This window comes from Rhineura floridana, chromosome 4 (assembly GCF_030035675.1).
Source record: "Rhineura floridana isolate rRhiFlo1 chromosome 4, rRhiFlo1.hap2, whole genome shotgun sequence".
Classification (NCBI taxonomy): Eukaryota; Metazoa; Chordata; class Lepidosauria; order Squamata; family Rhineuridae; genus Rhineura; species Rhineura floridana.
The window spans coordinates 55,891,036-55,904,994 of record NC_084483.1 but is presented as its reverse complement, the minus strand read 5'-3'; the positions used below and the strand labels follow the sequence as shown (position 1 = coordinate 55,904,994).

Here is a 13,959-nt window from a genome sequence, read left to right as displayed (position 1 = left end):
AGACTGCTTCCTGCAAATGTTTGATACAGAGAGACAACAAAGTTATGAATAACTTATGATATGCACAAATTGTGACCTATAAAGCTGAACACAGCATACTAGACAAGTATTGTGGCCCATGAGGGACTTGAATAATTTCCTGGTTTTGCTGCTGACCTGGAACTGGAAAAATTAGGCAGCTTTCATTATCTGGCATACCACAGTAGATGACTTGTGGACTCTTTAGCTTGGTGGGCCAAAAGTTGTGCAGATGTCAATGATGTTGTAACCTGCCCTGGGATCATATCTTTAAGGGAGGTCTAAAAATACTCTAAATATGTAAAGTACACAGTGGCATAAGGAGGGATGGGAGTCACTGTGGATTGGCTTAGCAGTCAGTGTCTCTATGTTTGCTTGTTTGTTTATTAAAATATTTATAAGCTCCACTTTTCATAAAAGTATATCAAAGCGGCATTATCAAATACAAACACATGATAGAATTAAAAACCAATAAAAATATCATTAAAACCAATAATAAAAACATCCATAAGTACTGCATTGTTTGGAAAAGAACATCTGTACTAAAAGGCCTGTTTTAAAAGTTCAGTTTTCAGGAGAGTCCTGAAAGAAAGAAGGGATGTTTCCTGCCAAACCTGTATTGGTAGGAAGATCCACAGGGCAGGGCCTGCTACACTAAAGGCTCGGTCCCTGGTGAGAGCCAACCAAACTTCAGGGGCTTGAGTATCCCATCGGAAGCTCTCAGTGATCAGAATGGAACATAGGAAGTCAGGCAATCCTTAAAGTACTTTGGTCCCAAATTGTTTAAGGCTTTGTGAATTAACACATAAGTACCCTGAACTTGGCCCGGTAGCAAACTGGCAACCAGTGCAGCCCTTCCAGCAGCAGGGTAAGATGTTGCCAGTAACCTGCTCCTGTGAGCAGTCTGGCCACTGCACTCTGCACTAGTTGCAGCTTCTGGACCAGATATAAGGGCAGCCCCACACAAAGCGCATTTCAGTAATCATGTCTTGAGGTTACCAATGCCTGGATCACTGTGGTCAGGCTATGTTCCTCACATGCACACACACACACACAAATGCACAAGTCATTTTCCTAACAGTCCGTTAAGCATGGCTGCCCCCAACACTTTTTATTGGGCAGAGGATGGGTCCAGACTTCACCCAGCTGGGCATCTGATTTTCTTCAGTGCCAGTTCCTCCAAGCTGGAACTAGGAAGGTGGGAAGGAGGACCACTGGAATAAAAGCCACATGAGTCTGTGGGTATAGAAAGTAGACTTCTCCTTTCCATTTAAAGTGTTGGATCCCAGGGAAGGGCCACATATCTCAAGACTTGGCCTCCCCCTGAGGAGAGGGGAAAAGGCAAATTCTGCGGTACCATCAAAAGTCACTGAATTGTCAATTATTTCATCTATAATTGTTTTCTTATCCACCATGAGAGTACCATTTGGAGTTTCTATTCCAGGCACCAACATATTTTGGGCTGTCTCTGGCACAGCCCAGATTCCTTAACCCAAAATTAGAGCAAAGAGTTCCTTTTTTACAGAGAGGTATGCCCCATGCTCTTTCTGGGTTTCCAGTTTAGTGAGCCGTCAACTGCCATGAGAACACAGTCTTAAATGACTCTTTTGAAAATGGGTCGCTTGACATGTGGAGACTTCTAAGCAAGAACACTGATTAGTGCTACTAGTGTTGATTCACCTGTCATATTGTATACAGCATGAGAAACAAGGTATTAGTACTTCCTTATCAGTCCTGCAGTTGACAGCTAGTGGTGTGGACAGCTTGTGCCTGGGCAGCTGCAATAAATTCATGAGGGCAGCTAAGCAGTACTGTCCGCCTGCATGCTGTCAATTACATAGCTAGGGCTCAGTTTCCCGCTTCCAGCAAATAAGTCTGCAAGAAACTCATTTTTCATTGTTTCACACGGAAAGCCAGTCTTCCCAGGTGTTCTGTCTGTTCTACATGCGAACTCGCATTGGTTCTTTTATTATGCATGAAAACCATACCTTACAACAGCAGCTATTTTTAACTACTATTTAACTCTCTTTTCTTTGACGGCATTCTGGCCCAGGCCTTCAATGTTAAAAGTGCATGAGGGATTTTTTCCTCCATTGCTGCAAACATAAAAGCATATTCTTTACACTCCACTGCTCTGAACAATAGTTAATGACATCCTGATTTACTCTTACATTTGAATAAGCTTAATTGTGTTCTTATTTTATTTAAGCTAGTTGCAGTACCAAGGAAACTCATTATGGTTGTACTTGCTTCTTCCTTAGGCAAAGCTCAGGCATATTTCTCCAATTACATTAATCAGCATGACAGAAATGCTAAAGATCTATTTCACATGGAGCCATTGTTTTCCTGTAAAATGGGTCACAGAAATGGGAAGCTATTTTCTGGGTATTTACCTTCTGTTTGTGGAGGCACAGAATTTCCATTCTAATTAGCAGATGGAGTGTTTGTGAATCGCATTTGATTGCCAGCTCTGAAAGTGGAGATCTTATGCCTGCCCCACAGATGTTGGATGAAGGATAAGATCCCCATCACCTTGTGTTGGACAGCTTCAAGAGGAAAACAGAAGGCAAAGTGGGAGATCTGACTCACTGGTAGTTGTGCCCGAGGGGAAAACCTGGACATGGCAGTCAGCTTTATTGCTCAAGCAATATCTTACACTTTCCTGTATAACATAACAGGCCAGAGGAAGTCCATTGGCTTCCTGGAGTCAGCCTGGAGCCTGAAAGTACATTGGAACATAGAGATCCTGCTTGCAGGAGCTCTGTCATATGGCACAGTAGAGTGCTGGTTGTCATTAATAATGGACTAAGAAGTGCTAGGTGCTATACAAAAATTGGAAACTATACAGGTTCTGCCCTCAGGCTTGCAATCAAAAGGCAGACATAGTACATTAGGGAGGGGAGGAAAGGCAAAGCAAGTAAAAGGAAAGAAAAATAGCTGGGGAAACTCAGGGCAAAGAGCTTTTAAAAATGGCTAATGGAAGCGTCCCCCTTCCCCAAAGTCTTTTTCTCTCCCTACATCTCTTGCAGAGTTGCTGGCCACCAGTGGAGTGACCACCACAAGAGGAGGTCAGGTGGCAGTTGGGCCAGGCAAGCTGTCAGAAAAGGGCTTGCTCTCACTCCTCCCTTTGCTAAGCTGCAAGCAATCACATTTGTTTCCTAAAGGTTAACTTTGGTCCCAGCTGCTCCTGACACCCTGAGTTGTCCCAGCAGAAGATTTTATCAAGACCAAGACTGTTTAGGGCCATTTATGTAACAGAGAACACCCATTTTAAAGAACATAGTATATGGGCCATTTTACATTTCAGGATTGTAAGTAGAAATGGATGGACCATTTTCTCATTTTTCAATCTTCAGTTCACCCCATGTCCACATGATTTTGTGATTTTCTTTTAAAAAAGTCATGAAAATTTGTCAGCATTTTGGTGTACATTTCCTCTTATACACCACATTTCTCCATTATGGCCTATTTATAAGACACATTAGGAACTGCTTACTCATAGTCAAGCTTTCCTAATGAAATGAGCTAATAGATAAATGTCCCACAGAACCTCTGGAATTACACATCCATACACTGGATAATAACCCCTTTACTTTATATAAACTGGCCCTACTTTATGAGTTTAAATCATAACTGTTTAAGCTTCTTCTTGCAATTTATCTGTGTTACTATTTTCAGGTAGTGGTGGTAAAATTCCAGATTTTGAATATATTTATTTCTTGGGAGCTTTCATATGTATGTGTTCCATGCTTTTTTGTCAGTCACAAATGAATGATTTTTTTTAAAGAACAAAACTAGTTGAACCCCAGCAGAATGATGCTGGATGCCTCTTTCCACTATGTTATCTATCCATTAAGTATATTTCTTTCCACAAACTGCATACCACTTTTTTCTAGTAGTTTCTTCATTTGCAGATTTCTAGAAATATGTTATGATGGTGGTCAATGTGCTTCTCAAAGTATTTATGGAATTAGAGGCCTGGAAAGGTCCTCAAATGTCATCTATTCTAACCTAACTAGTGAGGTTATTTTGCTCTGTTCCCCCAGGTGGGGCTTGAACTCCTGTCACCTGCTTCCCAAGCTTTGTTTAGACTTAGGACTTATTCACATGGGATAATTACTTTTAACTAATGATGCTGTTTTTACCTCCATTTTCTATTTGCACCGTCCACAGTAAGGGCTCAATGCAAGCTGCAAACATGGTGTTTTCTATTCACACTGGGATCAATCACACAGTTTCCCAATGACCACACCCTCTAATTTAACATTTCCACTCCCTCTAGTTGCTTGGCAACGAAGCATGCTCAGTTTGTTCTACGAGTAAGTTTCATTTTAAAAAACAACTGATCATTTGTATTTTCACTAGTACAATACAGCTGAAATACAAATCTTTGTTTGAGCAGTGTAATGCTTTTGCACATAAGTTAGGGGAGAAAGAAAATAAGCAACATAAAAAAGGATTGCAGAACAGAAGAAAGCAACTGGAAGTTGCTCTTCAGCCCACAGGAAATGAAATGAGAGAAAGGAGGAGGAGGGAGTGGGTGTGGAGAGGGGAACAATTGACACACCCACCAAAATGCATTGTAGCAAAGCATCTGCAAGCAATAGAGATACAGAGTGAAGATGTTTTTTCCTTCCCTTTCATATTATCAGAGGTTTGGGTTAGTATGGATTTACAGGGGGAAAACTGCATGATAGCTTGTGTTTGCCAACAACATCATGTGAACCATGCAAATTAAAAGGAGATGTGAGTAGCACCAAATGCACACTAAAGCACTGTATAGATGAGCCCTTGGCCTCACATACATCCTTCTGTTTTCCCATAAATAGTCAAAGAAGCTACCCACCATATAAACCCAATAAAAAGGAGATTAGTATGGTAAAAACTGGCCTTTGATCAGATTATATTCCCAAGGTCAAAAATACGTGATCATGAACTGAAGTAATTTCTGTAGTTACTTCTCAAAGAACTGGAACAGAAAGCTAATTCATAAACTGCCACTATTAGGCTTTTAAAATATAACAAAAATCTAAAATATAAACAAAGGATAATCTACTTGGAACTGCACAGTCATTGCAGCATTATCTAAAGAACAGTTAAATATGCATGCAAAGGACAGAACAAACCTTTTAAAAGCCTAAAAGTTATGGATAAATACAATCAAAGCCCATCTTTCTACACTGTTATATAATCTTGATAATCTCTTGTTGTTTTCTTGTCTTTTGTGTAATGTGAATCACTGCTACCATGTCAAGGAGAAACAGTTCTGGCATTTGCTAATGTTTCTATTAATGTTCTTTAATTGCACTACAAATTCTCCCCTGGATCATGAATGCACTGTGCAGATGAAAGAGGAGGTGTGTGTGTGTGTGTACATAGCCATGAGCGCAGGAAGTGCAACTCTCCAACAGTGCTCATATTGAGACTTGATTTCATACTCTCTCTGTGCATATTATATTTCAAATGAATAAGCCTCCTAGGAGCTCCTGATCAAGAGCTGGAGAAAACCCTATCTTTCACACATACCTTTCTGAGAAAAGCCCACTAGAGGAGTTAAGCACTTAAGATCGTAGGAGACCATGATAAGAGGAGATGCCTCACTTCTAAACAGAGATGATAACAAGTACTCTTCACTTGGATATCAAATGGTCTTAAAAACGTATCCTGCAGCAAATGTTTTGCTCTCATGGTAACAGATGTGGACTGGGGATGGGGGAGAATATCCGAGAAATCAGACATACCAGATTCCAACTGAATTCAACAGTCTGCTATCTTTCCAGACCAGCATAGATTTCTTGTGGCAGGCTGCAACTATAATTGGCATGGATTTTTTTCAGTGGGCCATGGCTGTAATCAGCATAGGTTCCCCCCCCCCATTATCTTCATAATTTCCTCTAAGTTGATGCATTCATAACAGTGTGTAGGTGTGATAAATGGGGGAGGGGGAACCATGTGGAACACCATGATCATTTACATAGGCATTTATGTTAAAAATTACGGAATTGTTTTTTACAACCAAAAAAACAAAACAAAACCCAACATATTGAATCGGCAAGCGCCAAAGCAAGTGGGAACAAAAAAAGGATGGATTGAATGATGGACTATTGAAACACAAGCAGATCAGAACTAGACAGTGAACCCCATCTCTAATGTGGACGTTAGAACTGATCATGTGATGACCTTAGAAACTGCTGCCTTCCAGATGGTTTGGACTACTGGTCCTGTCAGTCCCAAACAACATGGCTAATGGTGAGTGACAATGGACGTTGTACTCTAACACATTTAGAGAGCACCTGGAGTGAATCCAGGAATCACTTGGGAGGATACAAACTTCCATGTTTATCCCTACCTCCTGAGCATCAGGTTTTGGAGACGTACATGTTCTCTGTTACCTTTTCAATGATGCATTTTCTCTGTAGTTAGCAACCTCCCCCTCACCTCAGAAGCCTTGTTGGTTTTGTGAACGTGTCTGGTGGGTTTTTGAAAACCTTCAGAGGTTTTGCAAATATTTGCTAGGAACAACTACAAAAAGTAGTTAGCCAGCTAACTTCAGAAATATAAGGGATTTTTTTTTATTGGTAGTATTCTGAAGATAGAGGAAGGCTGACGTGGAAAGGGAGCCCCATTGCAAATCAAATCCAGATAGGTCTGGGTCAGAGCTTGAAAAAGTTACTTTTTTTGAACTACGACTCCCACCAGCCCAATCCGATGGCCATGCTGGCTGGGGCTGATGGGAGTTGTAGTTCAAAAAAGTAACTTTTCCAAGCTCTGGTCTGGGTCCAATTCCAAATGAAAGTCCCTAACTTTCAGCTTCAGTTTCCATATGACAAAAGGGAATAATAATCTCACAAATCAGGCCTGGATGGCCTGTGAACCTGGATAGTCTGTGATGTGAACAAGGCCTGTGGTGTAGCATGGTTTGATCCTAAGAGACCAGTGTCCACTCTGCAGCTTCTGCCCAACTGATACCCATAATGTTAAGAGGATTGGATTAAAAGAAGAGAAATATAAAACTAGTTGAACTATAGCCTGCTAATTCCTGTTTATTGCAGATTACACCTCTGTACTTTTCTGTGATATAAAAATATGATGCCCAATTTTACTTGATATTAATGTTTATTTTGCATATTCTTTGCACTTACTGTTGTCTCCGATGAAAATAACAACTGCATATTGATTTGCCTTGCTCTTTTTTATTAAAAAAAATCCTTTATAAGTGCCAGTTTGTTAGTGAAAATATAACTAGAGTAGTATATGAAGGTGGTGTACTGAGTTTTCAGCTGATTTGCTTTTTCAGTTCTTCTAACCTCAACTGGCTTTGAATTACATTCAATTAGTGTGGTAAATGTTTAATACCTTTTACAGATAACTTCTGTAAAAAGCCTATAATAAAAGACTTCCATATAATCTGCGTCTGTTCTTTTACTCTCCCCTCCTCCAAAACCCAGAGCTGATAACTCGCTAATTTGCCAATTAGTTATTCTGCAAACTTGGTTCTTGAAGAAAAGCTATACAGTGTTATCGAGCCACCTAATTTTTCCCCATCCCGAGAGTGTAGTTTGTTGTGTGATATCATAATATTAGATTCACTTTGTGGCACTTCAGATTAAACTTGGTTGCATTCCAAAGCTCCACATACACATGGGCTCCCATTGATGGCTTACATATAGAGGGTTCCGTAAAGCAGATGTGGCTATTTTCCCTTCCCACAGCTGGGTAAGTAAACATTTTCCTTATATGTGAAGCTACCTCAGTTCCTGCTGCAACAGTCATGCCTCAAATGAAGTCCTCCTCACTGCCCGCCATACACAAAGTTTTATTTACTAGAGGGTTTTGGATTGGTCAGCTTGTAGTGCTAAAAGAGACAATAGGAGCTGAAGATCTGGATACTGCCATACTTACATGGTACAAACTAGGAACCATGGAAACTCCTCTGCATGGATATGCAGCTTGTTTAGGATACATCACACATAAATGGCAGTGTCCAATCTAGCAGCTCTTGATGTGGCTTTTAGGGTCATATATGGAACTACCTCAGCCATAAACAGCCTCTGGTGTGTCAGAAGTGGTGGAGTGCAGGGAGGGCTCAATTTGTACTGTAAATGATCTAGCAAGTTCTAAGGCATGGCTGGGGAACCTTAGGCCCACCAGATGTTGTTGGATTACAACTCCTGTCATCCCTGACCATAGGGCAGCCATGCTGGCTGGGGCTGATGGGAGTTAGAGTCCAATAACCTCTGAAGGGCCACAAGTTCCCCATCCCTGTTTTAAGGCTTCCAAGCCTTAACATGTAGTACTAGAATCAGGTGCTGGAGACCTCTAAGAGTCCAATCCACGTACACTATGGGCTGCACCTGCATGGTCTGAGCAATTTTTTTTGTGACTGATGGACACCCCACATCCAGCAAAAAAAACTTCTAACCTGTATCTTCGGATTATTTCCTTTGTTTTAGAAGAAAAAATACTTTAGATTGGAGAGGTTGTTGGGGGTTTGTACACAATAAGGAGAATTAAATTAGTATTATATTAAATTATATTAGTATTTCAAGGCTTCAGAATGATTCAGCTGCAGCAGCCAACTGCAAAAGCAGAAAAGCCCTGCCATTTATGTCGATGTGTATCCTCATGCAATATCAGTGGCTTTCCCCTGTGTGTTACTGGTCATGTGCCACTACCGTTTTGTACATAACTGTACATAATCAGGACCATAGATGTGACAGCACCATTCCGAATAAAGACTTCCAGAGTTACAGGAAAGCAATATAAGAATTTCAGTAGTGAAACCAACATAAGAGTTTAGGCTACAACAACCCTATGCATACTTAACTATTGAGACTAAGCCTTATTGAATTCATTGGGATTTATTTCTCAGGAAGCATGCACAGTGCTATGTTGCACATGCATCACTTGAGCTCTTTGTTCTGTAAGCAACTTTATACAGTGCACCTCTGCATCTGTTCTCTCCTTATAGTGGGCTGGTCTATATTGCATTTGACATCTGTGGCAGAGCTGATGGATTGATTGTCCTGCCTCGCAACAGGAGGTTGAACACTGGCCTCTTGATCCCTTCAAACTCTATATTACTAATCTTGCTAAATTCAACAGCTCACTTAAAATGTGATTATTGCTATTACAGCTATGGCTGATTTCTCTTGGCTTCCAGTCAGACTTGATTAGGAAATGAGAATTTGATTACTTTCTATTTCTCGCAGTTCCAGCATGCTTTGAAAAAAGCAGGTCATATCAAGCTCTCTCTTCTTTATCCATTGCCAAAAACTAAACTGGTTGACGTGTATGTCAGTAAGAAAGTGCACATATTTACACTCATGTTTTGTTTGGCAGAACCAAATATTTAGCTACCATAGCACTGATCATATGAGCATAATCTGGCAAATGATCAGGGCAACCTGGAACAGATTTAGGAAGGGGCAGGTAGGAAGCACTGACAATAAGCTCCCTCAATGTTCTGCTGACATATGGCTTTTGTGTACAGCGCAAGGCACCACCCATTTCTATTAATTTGAATTTGTGGAGATACAGGCTGTAAATTCTGCAGTCTAATTCATGGCTAACTGATGTTGGTATTTGAGACTGGTATAGCCAGCTGTGAGTTAAGAGGTAATTCATAGGTCCAAGACTAAGAGCATCTCCATTGCTTTTGTTAATTTTCCATGAAAATATGTTATGTTTTATAGAGAGAGGAGAGGAGTACAGTAATGAAAAAGGGTATCTGAGCTCTTGTAGCAATGATCCCCCCCGCATACTCTGATGAAAAAGTATATTGGCACTCTGGGGACCCTCTGGGGGTGGGCTGTTGTTGATAAACATAGAGGAAATATAATACAGGACTCTAAGAAGAATGGAGCTCCAAAGTCAAAGAGTAACAACCAAGATACTTTCTCTTTTTTCTGCTTCCTATGAAGTGCAACTTTTTTAAAAAAAAAATCTAGCCCTTGCAGTAGACTCCTGCAATATCCAAATGTCCTGTCCATAATCCTAGCACTTGTTCAAATACAGACACATGTCCTCCCTTCCCAGGTAACATTACATATGACTTAGGCATTTTGTGTGTGGATACTCATCACATAGATGCCCAATTAGTGTGATATTCTCCATTCAAAAATGCTGTCCACTTTTCCACTGTGTGAGGACTTTTGCTAACTGATTAAATGTTTAGACAGAGACTGAACATGGGTGGTTTTTTTTTAATTAAAAAATGACACGGCCCATAGTTACTTATTTCATTCAGCTGATTTATATAAAAACTTAAGGACTTTGTTTTCCAGTGTACATTGTGCTACCCAAAAATTAGTCAAGAAAAGTTTTTGTCCATTTACATAGTAATGAGGCAAATTATTCACAGGTTCCCAAAATGGAAGCTAATAAAATTTCAGTTTGTACTCCTGCTGGTTGTATCTCTTTAACCAAATATTTTCAAGAAAAAATTGCAAACTTCCTCTCCCAACAGAAATTAACCCTTAGATTAACACTGAGGCTACAACCCTGTTCATAGACATCTTAAATCTCATTGAAGCCAATAGAATTTAAGCAGCTTTGCTGTGTATAAGATTGCCGTCTAAGAAGACAAAATAGTATAAATGCATAACGTGTTACAAATAAAGTCATACATTATCTGTAGGTAAACTGTGCTTTCAAGATGTCAAGGACAACCACCTCTGCTAAAGAAATATATTTGAGATGAATAGAGAGAGCATTTCTAAATTAGAATTAAAATAGTAATAGTGGCCTATTATCTAGTATTGCCAGCCAGATTTTCTGCCAAAATGTCATTCATAAGTTTAACTTCAAACACACATGTAATCCAATTGACTATATTGGAACTAATCAGGTACTTAGTTCATTCACTTTAATATATTTAAACTTTATTTTTTGAGGGTTCAGCACGGCTAACAAAATAAACTGACTCATAACATTAAATCCTAGAAGAAGCATCTAAAATTCACAACTCACACACATCACATAGACTAGATAAAATATCCTCCTAAGAAAAACAAAAAAGCCAGTGAGAACAATTTGAAATAGCTGTTACCAAATGCCAGCCAGAAAATATTTGGTTTACGTTGTTTTCAAAATGATATCAGAGCTACCTCTCTCAGAAGGGTATTACAAAGCCTTGGGAGCCACCACAAAAAGTCCTGCTTCTGCAGACATCCATCGTTCTAATTGTCCTAATAGATCCTTTTGAAGACCAGGAGTGTTGATGTTGGAAGTGGGGCAAGAGCAACTCCTGTTTGGGTTCTTTTGTTTGTATTCCAGAAGGAAGATAGAGTAACGGTCTTCCAGCTGGCTAGGCTTGCCTACCTTTTCCTGTGTGTTCTCTAGCTAACTTCCTTCCTTTGTAAACTGATATGCTCAGGGAAGCTGACCTGCACCTCCTTCCTTTGTTTTCTTTTTTGACTGTCCAAGGATAGAGGATACAACTCTTTCTCTGTTCTCTCTCCTGAGCCATAACGGCAATAATTGCACCTCCAACATAGTTATTAGGTATGCCTTTCCTATCTACTATGTATTTCTATAAATAAAGTAGCTTTTCTTATTTTACTGAATCTTAAGTCTCAGTGATCTAAATACAAGGTAAAAACCTGCTGCTTAGGTAAATACACACACTGGCACACTCCAAGTTCAGGCCACTGAGTTACTCTGCATATTTCCATAACAGATATATTTGGGAGACCCAAAACCGTAGATGTGTTGCAGTAAGCCCAGTACTGCACACACGTGACTAGAGAGGAGAGAGTGAGTTATTAAAGGCTCCACTGAGTCCTATAAGAAGATGAGCATTGCTGGATCATACCAAAGTTTTATCTAATCCAGTACCGTTTCCCACAATGGCCAATAAGATACATCTGGGAATTTGTTATGGATAAGTGTATGCACAGGCAGGAAAGAATCGTGCCAGATCAATAAAATTTAACATCTACCTATATGTACGAAAAGCAGATGCAAAACTGCCAAAGATTCATGTAAACTGCATACTTAAATTTTGAGTTCTTATAGATGAGAAAGCCTACGGCCATATTACCCTGAACATGCCCAATCTCATCTGATCTCGGAAGCTAAGCAGGGTCAGGCCTGGTTAGTACTTGGATGGGAGACCCCCTGGGAATACCGGGCTTGATAGGCTTAGAGGAAGGCAATGGTAAACCACCTCTGCATACCTCTTACCATGAAAACCCCATGAATGTATCCAGAAAGATTCATAGGGTCACTATAACTCATAATTGACTTGAAGGCATATAACAACAATAGATGAGAAAACAAGGCACTATAGTAACTTTGCACAATGGAAGGCTGCAGATAATAAGCATGACTAAAATCTAGCATTAATCTGCAAATGTTAACATGAAATATTGATAAACTACACTGTTCTAAAATATAATTTAGCACACATACAAATGAACTGTAAATTTGTGTATAATCTGTCAATATCAAGTAGGCATTTGAGATCAATACCACATTCACAATATTCCAAAAATGCCTTAGAAATCATACTGGATAATGTCCCTGACACTTTCTATTTCCTAGCCTTAACTAATTCAGTTGAAAACAACCTTTATGACATAATGAAGGCTTGTTTGCCTGATTATCCCCTATGAGAAATGAAGGGAGAATAAAAGCTCTGACCTTCAGATTTGTTGCGAATGTTGTCAGCTTTCCTACTACGAAGGTTTAACATGGATTTTGAAGGCAACACTGATGATATTACTTTATCCTTGAAAGTTTGCAGTGCTTTACATTCCTTTTGGCTACTATATTCAACAATCGTTAAGAAAAGATCAAGTTCTAAAAGGCAAAGATAAGCAAATCCAAGGCATTCATATAAATTTCCTTTCACACTTAGAAAAAGATGAGATCCGTTTCTGATTTTCTTTTGCATGCCCCATGACGGTTGACCCCAACAACTTTTGTCACCCAACTTTTTTTTTTTTTAACAGAAAGAAATAAAAGAGCTAACTCCTAACGTATACTTATCACATAATTTATTTTGCGGGGGCAGGAATGGGGAATCAGTCATCAATTTTCTTTTAAAATATCTAAGTTGAGTTTTAAAAGCGTAAGAAGAGCCCTGCTGGGCCAGGCCAAAGGCTACTCTGTTTCAACTTCTCACAGTGACCAACCAGATGCATGTGGGAACCCCGCAAGCAAGACCACCCCCCATTATGTCTAAAAAATAGAAAGTCTTTGAATACAATAAAATAAATTTAGAAATAAAAAGAAACAGGCTTTTAATGTAATTAATGCCATATCTGATTTTACCTTATTTTCTTCATTTATATATACAACTTGCTCTACACCCAAAGGCTCCAAGGTAGGCTACAACAAACTTTTGAAGATCAAAACAAAACAATATATAAAGCCAAACTAATCAAAAATAATCATCAGTCAAATCAAATGGAAGGAGAGACAAAATAAAAATAAAGCCAGGAGAAACAAATCACCACACCTCAAAGGCCTGGAAAAAAGAGAGTGTCTTCACCTGCCTTCAAGATGAGAGATGTGGGAGCATGACACACCCCAGAAGAGGTCATCTGATAAACATGGAGCCAAGATACAACTTCTTTGCTCTGAGGCCCTTCCAAAATTCTTTGTTTTCAAGTTGAAATAACCCTATTCTTACTTTACTATCTCCTAAGGCTGTACACAGGCCCCCAGATCCATCCTGTGACCCTGCTCTGTGACCGCTGGATTGGACTGATATGCCCTGTGGCTACCTGGGGACCACTCACTCCACCATGAATCTGTCCCCAAAGCAGGTTTAAGGGTTTTTAAACATTTTAAACATATGGCTGGGAAGGGGAGGGGAAAATAGGAAGTGCTGCATTTCCTTCTCCCCACCCCCACCCCACTGAGAGCAGGTGGGTTCAATCCTACGGGGTGCTGCTCCTTTGTGAGTGGCTTCCCTCCTTGTGAAAGAGCAGG

At 39.8% G+C, this 13,959-nt stretch overlaps 1 pseudogene; it reads left to right on the top strand.

Annotated features, from left to right (window-relative positions):
• Positions 1-12,044: 12,044 nt before the first annotated feature.
• Positions 12,045-12,163, top strand: LOC133384625 (5S ribosomal RNA; annotated as a pseudogene).
• The last annotated feature ends 1,796 nt before the right edge of the window (positions 12,164-13,959 follow it).